Raw genomic sequence first — 6,699 nt, 5'->3', positions numbered from 1 at the left:
AGACAGAGAAAGAGAAACCGAAAGCCGCAGCCTCCGCCCGGCTCCCTCCGCAGCCCCTCGCCCCTAGTTCTCTGTGCGCGTGCGCAGGGTCGCCAACCACCCCGCCCCCCAACAGTAACACGGACGGGGAGGGGGGCCGCGGGGGCGCGCACGGACGGAGAGGCGAAGGCAGCAGCTCTTTGGAGATCCCACGCTGGGTACGGAGGGAGGTCTAGGAAAGGTCTCGGGCCCATTCACTGTGCGTGGCGGGGATGGGTTGCCAGGGCACCGCACCAGCCCTCCAAAAGGGAAATCGTGGGCCCAGGAACTGACAACGCTCCTGCCCACGCGGCCAACGGCCTCCGGACCGCGGCTCCATCGGTTTCCCGGCGCCAATGGCGCCAGCCAGGGGACTGGGGAAAGCTCGAGGGCTCAAACTCACCGGTGCGGGCTGACGCCGGTGTGTGAGGGAGCGGAAAGGAGCGCGGAGCTGTGCGCAGCTCGGGCAGTTACCGCTCCTCCGCCTCTCACCGAGCGTTCTGGAAAGTTCCGCCCGGCGCGCCGCAGCCCTCGTCTTTTGTAGCCGAACCCTGGCGCGTCACCCGCCGGAAGTCCCGCCCCGCTCGGCCGCTGCCACCGCCCAGCGGTTACCTGGGCAACGGCGCGGGGGCGCACGGGTCGGGAGGAGCTGCGCCGAAAGGCCTTGTGGGGGTTGGTGCTAACCCGGCTTCCCGACGCTCGTGGAATCTTCTGGAGCCGTTTTCTCCACTCAGCAAGCCCGAGATGCGGAAGTCTCCGGCTGGTGGGGCATGGCTCAGGAGCAGTGCAAGTCCTAGGGTTCCCAAACCTGTGGGGTGGCCGCCTCCGCCCGCGAGGGCGGGAAGGGCTCGGGTACAGTGATCCAGCGGGAGCTGTGTGTGAACGGGGAAAGCTCTTGGAACAGTCTTGCCCGCCGCTCACCCTCCTGTGGGCGCCTCTTTCTGGGAACCCGCTGAGCAAGAAATGCTTGAGCCAGGTGGGTCTAGTCCCCAGACCAATAGCATACGCCTTGGGTCTTGCTGCTTTTCACACGCGGTCCAAGGCGGCTTAATTCATCAAATTGTGAAGTTGTTAGAGCTCTTTGTGCAAGTCCAGGCCCCTAGACACATGTTATCTGTCCTGGAGCTCGCTGACTCCTGCAGATTGAGCGCAGAGTGTCTGGCACTGAGCTAATCAGTGAAACGTTTGAACCGTCTTTGATGCACGGAGAGCCGTGGACCTCTCTGGTCAGGTTTTCACCCAGTTTGGCTACAGAGTAGCAGCAAGAGTGTCTAAAACAATTTGTTTAATTATTTGACCTAACTTTTAAATTCTACGGGTCAGTGAACCTGGATGTACAATCTGCAATGTGAGACCTTGGACTTTAAAATGGTACCACGGGGGCTTAATGGGAATTGGGGTCCGCTTCTTTATCCAGGGGCACAACAGAGAAGTCATTATCTAGCACCAAGAAAGATGGAGTTTGCCAGGCTCAGTGACTCACGTGTGTAATGCCAGCACTTTGGGACGCAAGCGTGGACTGATTGCTTGAGCTCGAAGTTTGGTACCAGCCCCAGCAACGTGGTGAAACCCCGTCTCGATTTAAAACAAAAACAGAACTGGAGATGCAGAGTTGAAAAACCCCAGTTAGACTTCAGTGAGAAGCCAACAAGTCAACAGACTGCCAGGGAAACCATGAGGTAGAAGTCAGTACGGAGAGTCTCCTATTAGACGTGATAGATCAGAGAGTTTCCTTGGGAAAAGTGGCAATTGAGCTGAGTTTTGAAAATGGGAGAAGAGCAATGGACAAAGCACGGGGGAAGGCTATACTAAGGTTTGGAAGAATATAGTGTTTTTAGGAAATTGGAACTAATTGGATATATCCAGAGCTAAGGGAGCTAGAATAGCTGGAGGTGAGGCTTCAGAGCTAGTTAGGGCATGCCTTTGTCTGTTGGTATATATGTTACGTTGAGAATTTTGAACTTTATCCTTGGAAGCATGCTCATGCTGCCTCTTCAGCCTTTCCTCTTTCATTAATTTTAACTGCTTTCCAGTGACAGAACTATCTGTAGTTTCCCATATACACCTTTTCACCTTTGTGTGCTTTTGCTTTGGCTGACAGACACCTGATTTTTTTCAATCTTAGGTGTTGCCTTCTCAAGTATCACTTCTGGTATAACATTTTTAGTTTAAACCAACCCTTAGTAAACGTCTGCTATTACCAGGCAGTGTACTAGGGCTTTGTAATACAAAAATCACGTAGGTCAGGCTGGGCACCGTGGCTCACGCCTGTAATTCCAGCACTTTGGGAGGCCGAGGTGGGCGGATCACCTGGAATCAGGAGTTCTAGGCCCAGCCCGGGCAACATGGTGAAATCCCTCTCTACTAAAAATAGAAAAAATTAACCAGATATGGTGGCATGTGCCTGTAGTCCCACCTACTCAGGAGGCTGTGGCAGGAGAATCGCTTGAACCTGGGAGGCAGAGGTTACAGTGAGCAGAGATGGCGCCACCACACTCCCGCCTTGGTGACAGAGCGAGACTGTTGAGTCTCAGGGAAAAAAAAAAAAATCACGTAAGTCATGGTCCCTGCCTTCAAGCAGCTCACAACATAGGGAACCAGAAACAAACAGTTGAGTGTTAAATGCTAATAGAGGAAGAGTAGAGGGGTGCATGGTGGCTCAAGCCTGTAATCTCAGCACTGGGAGGCCTAGGCAGGCGGATCCCTTGAGTTCTGGAGTTTGAGACCAGCCTGGGCAACATAGTAAGACCTCGTTTCTACAAAAATTAGAGTTAGTGTGGTGGTGTGGGACTGTACTCCCAGCTACTTGGGAGGCTGAGGCAGGAAGATGGACCTGGGAGGTCAAGGCTGCAGTGAGTGGTGATTGCACCGCTGCGCCTCAGCCTGGGCGACAGGGCAATACCCTGTCTAAAAACGAAACTAACAAAAAAGTTAACAGTTTTAAGAAGCATTCTTATGTAAAATAAAAAAAACTAGCAATAACTTTGTGTATGGTCTTCGTTTGTATAGAAATGGGATCACACAAGCTTTTTACAACTTGCCCTTTTCACTTTGTCATCTTACTATGTTAGGATTATTAATCTACCTCGTTATTTTTAATGGCATAGTATGCAGGCACCATAATTCCCCTGCTGATGAACATTTCAGCAATTTCCAGTGTTTTACAAACTGCTGCAGAGAAATTAGCAAATACAGCTTTGAGTACTCATGCAAGTATTTCTGTTGGATGGACAGCTAGAATTGAAATTGCTGAGTCAACATGAATGCAGATTTAAAATTGTAATAAATAAGTTTCCCTATTGGTTTGTAACTGCTTCCAGCAATGTGTGAGTAGGCCTTGCCAGTATGAGGGATTCTACCTTTTGTTGTGAAAATCTTTGCTAAACTTGGAGATAAAAAGTGATATTTTATTGTTTCGAGTTTCTTTATTAGTAAGTTTAACCATGTTTTAAATGTTTACTGACTCTCCTGTCAACTGTTCATATTATTTTACCATTTTTCTGTGGTGTAATACCACTATTTTAATAGTAGCACTTTTAGGGATAGATATTAGTCTGTCATGTGTTACAATTATTTTCTTTAGTATATTGTTAGCTTTTTACTTAGTATCTATATATATATATTTTTGGGCCATATAAAGATTTTAATTTTTATGTAGGTAAGTTGTGACTCTTCCTTTTTGGCCTTTTTCTTCTCTCCACCTTCCCCTTCACCAGTCTAGCATTATAGATATAAATCTATTGTCCCAGGTTTACAGGTTACGTCTAGTACTTTCATTGTTTCCTTTTTTGTTTGTTTTTAATTAACAGCCTTGATGTGTTGCCCAGGCTGGACTCGAACTCCTAGGCTCAAGTGATTCTCCTGCCTCAGCCTCTTCAGTACTTGGGACTACAAACACCTGCCATTGCATCTGGAATCATTGTTCTATTTTAAACTTACATTTTTTATTCCATCTAGAAGTTATTTTGCTGTAAGGACTGAGGATTATTTGTAAGTAACTGATCTTTATTTTTCTCCAGATGGCAAGCTAGTTTGTCTAATACTAATCTTATTTTTCCTGACTAATATGAAATGTGCCCCCCAACTTTTGTGTGTGTGTGTGTAGAGACAGAGTCTTCCTATGTTGCCCAGGCTGTTCTTGAACTCCTGGGCTCAAGCAGTTCTCCTGCCTTGGCCTCCCAAAGTGCTGGTATTACAGGCGTGAGCCACCACAGCTGGCCACCACTTTTAATGTATACTAAATTTCCACTGAAATACATGGTACTACTTCCCTTCATTGTTCTTGCTTTTTAGAATATTCCTTGCATTTTTTGAGTATGTTTATTCTTCCAGAGGAACTTGGGAATATTTCTGGCCGATTCCCCCCAAATCCCATTGTGAGTTTTATTGTGATTACAGTGATTTTATGTATCAGTTTGAAGAGAATTAACATGTTTAGAATGTTGAATCTTCCTACTTATGAACATATAACTGTATATTTACTTTCTTCATTTTTTTAACTAGGTCCTCATCATTTCTTCTTAAATGTGTTACTAGGTATTTTTTATTGTTGCTGTCACGGATGGCTTTTCTTACCATTATATTTTTTTTCAGTGGGATACTTCATACTTTCTTTTTTTTTTTTTGGAGATGGAGTTTCTCTCTTTTTGCCCAGGCTGGAGTGCAATGGAGCCATCTTGGCTCACTGCAACCTCCGCCTCTTGGATTCAAGTGATTCTCCTGCCTCAGCCTCCTGAGTAGCTGGGATTACAGGCATGCACCACCACGCCTGGCTAATTTTGTATTTTTTAGTAAAACAGAGTTTCTCCATGTTGGTCAGGCTAGTCTTGAACTCCCAACCTCAGGTGATCCGCCTGCCTCGGCCTCCCAAAGTGCTGGAATTACAGGCGTGAGCCACCATGCCTGGCCAATAACTTTCAATAACCACATGGCCATAAGTGTTCATAGAGGTAGCTGGAGATGGCTGGAGGCCTGGCAGGAGCCAAATAATAAGGGCTTGGGCATTATGCTAAAAAGTTTGAATTTTATTTTGAAGGCTCTTGAGAGACACTGGGGAATTTTAGGGATGGGGTGATATAACCTGTAACAGCTGACTTTTTGTTTCTTTTCTCTTTCCTCATCTTTTCTCTCTTTTGTGAGGACCTGTCAGGTGCTGCGCTAAACACTACAAATGTTGCCATATTGTAATCCTTACAGTAACCCTTGTTTTACAGCCGATTTGATTACATTTTACAATAATCACTTGGGTGCTAATATGAAGGTTGGATTCTTAGCAGGTTTTTATGGTGAGCAATCAGATCAGAAGTGATGAGGCCTAAATAGAAGAAATGGAGAGGGAGAAAAATAAATACAAATATAAAAACATATAAAGTCTTCGGGTGGAGTCGTGGTGACGATGCATAGGTGGGGAGGAGGAGGAATGACTTCCAGCTTTCTGGCTTGAGCAAGAGGATGGTTGGAGATGCTTCCTGGGATAGGGAGCCTGGAAGGAGGAAGAGGAGGAAGAGGCCAGGGTAGGAGCAAAATTGGGTGAAGGAAAAGGTGAGTCCAGGTTTGAGTGAGTAGAACTACAGCTATACTTTTTTCTTTAATTTAAAAAGAAAAGGAGTCGGAGCGGCGGCGGCGGGTCATGCGGGACGCGGATGCAGACGCAGGCGGAAGCACCAACTGCAGGGATAGCCAGGGTGACCACAGCTGCCCCGGTGGCGCGGACACAGCGGCAGCTCCAGCAGGCGGAGCTCCCCCACCTCACGCCTCAGGTCCTGGCAGAGACGCCACGTCTGTGGCCAGGGGGCCAGGAATGCGGCCACACGTATTCACCCTCAGCGTGCCTTTCCCGACCCCTTTAGAGGCGGAAATTGCCCGTGGGTCCCTGGCTCCAGATGCTGAGCCCCACCAAAGGGTGGTTGGGAAGAATCTCGCAGTGAGCGGCAGGATCTTGGCCGTCCGCTGGGAAGCTGAAGACTGTCGCCTGCTCCGAATTTCCGTTATCAACTTTCTCGACCATCTTTCTCTGGTGGTGCAGACCATGCAGCACTTTGGGCCCCCCATTTCCCGCTAAGCCTGGTCTGGCAAAATGGGGCGTGGTCTAACCTTGCGTCTCCTCCTAGGCAGTGCATCCATTCTTCCCTAGGGCAGGGAATTCCCATAGTTGCTACTTTCCTGGAAGGGCCTCATGGTCGGCCTGTACTGGCCTTAGGATACTGAGGGGCCCCTTGTTTTATCTGGTTCTTAAATGTTTGTTACCACAGAAAATAAAACTGAGCTACTATTACAAAAAGAAAAATTTTTATCAGCACAAAGTGGAAAGTAAATCCTAACTAAAATGCTGTTTTTTATGTTTGTATAAATTTAAGTTTCTTGGAATATTTAGTTTTTAATTAACTAGGGCCAGATTTTTATTTATTTATTTATTTTTTGAGTATCACCAATTTGTTCTAGTTCTTCTCTTACCTCTCTGACTATATACAATTTCAGTCTTTATGAACTCTCCTTCATTCCTACCCCCACTCGCCACCCCTCATTTTTTTTAAACTAAACTTTTTATTTAAGAGTAGTTTTAGATTTGCAGAAAAGTTGTCAGGGTAGTGCAGAGTTCCCATTATCCAGCATTCCGTCTTCCCTATTGTGAAAATTTACATTAAAATGGTATAGTTCCACAACTAATTAATCAACATTAAT

The 6,699-nt window shown here is 46.8% G+C and overlaps 1 pseudogene across 1 annotated transcript; it reads left to right on the top strand.

The window, feature by feature from the left end:
* Nucleotides 1-5,647: 5,647 nt before the first annotated feature.
* On the top strand, nucleotides 5,648-6,292 carry LOC105539639 (annotated as a pseudogene). The gene has a single exon (XR_001006083.1). The product of XR_001006083.1 is annotated as an EKC/KEOPS complex subunit LAGE3 pseudogene (transcript).
* The last annotated feature ends 407 nt before the right edge of the window (nucleotides 6,293-6,699 follow it).

Source organism: Mandrillus leucophaeus, unplaced genomic scaffold, assembly GCF_000951045.1.
Source record: "Mandrillus leucophaeus isolate KB7577 unplaced genomic scaffold, Mleu.le_1.0 Scaffold208, whole genome shotgun sequence".
In the NCBI taxonomy this organism is placed as follows: domain Eukaryota; kingdom Metazoa; phylum Chordata; class Mammalia; order Primates; family Cercopithecidae; genus Mandrillus; species Mandrillus leucophaeus.
The sequence above is the reverse complement of the archived record's forward strand: the minus strand, read 5'-3'. Positions and strand labels throughout refer to the sequence as shown.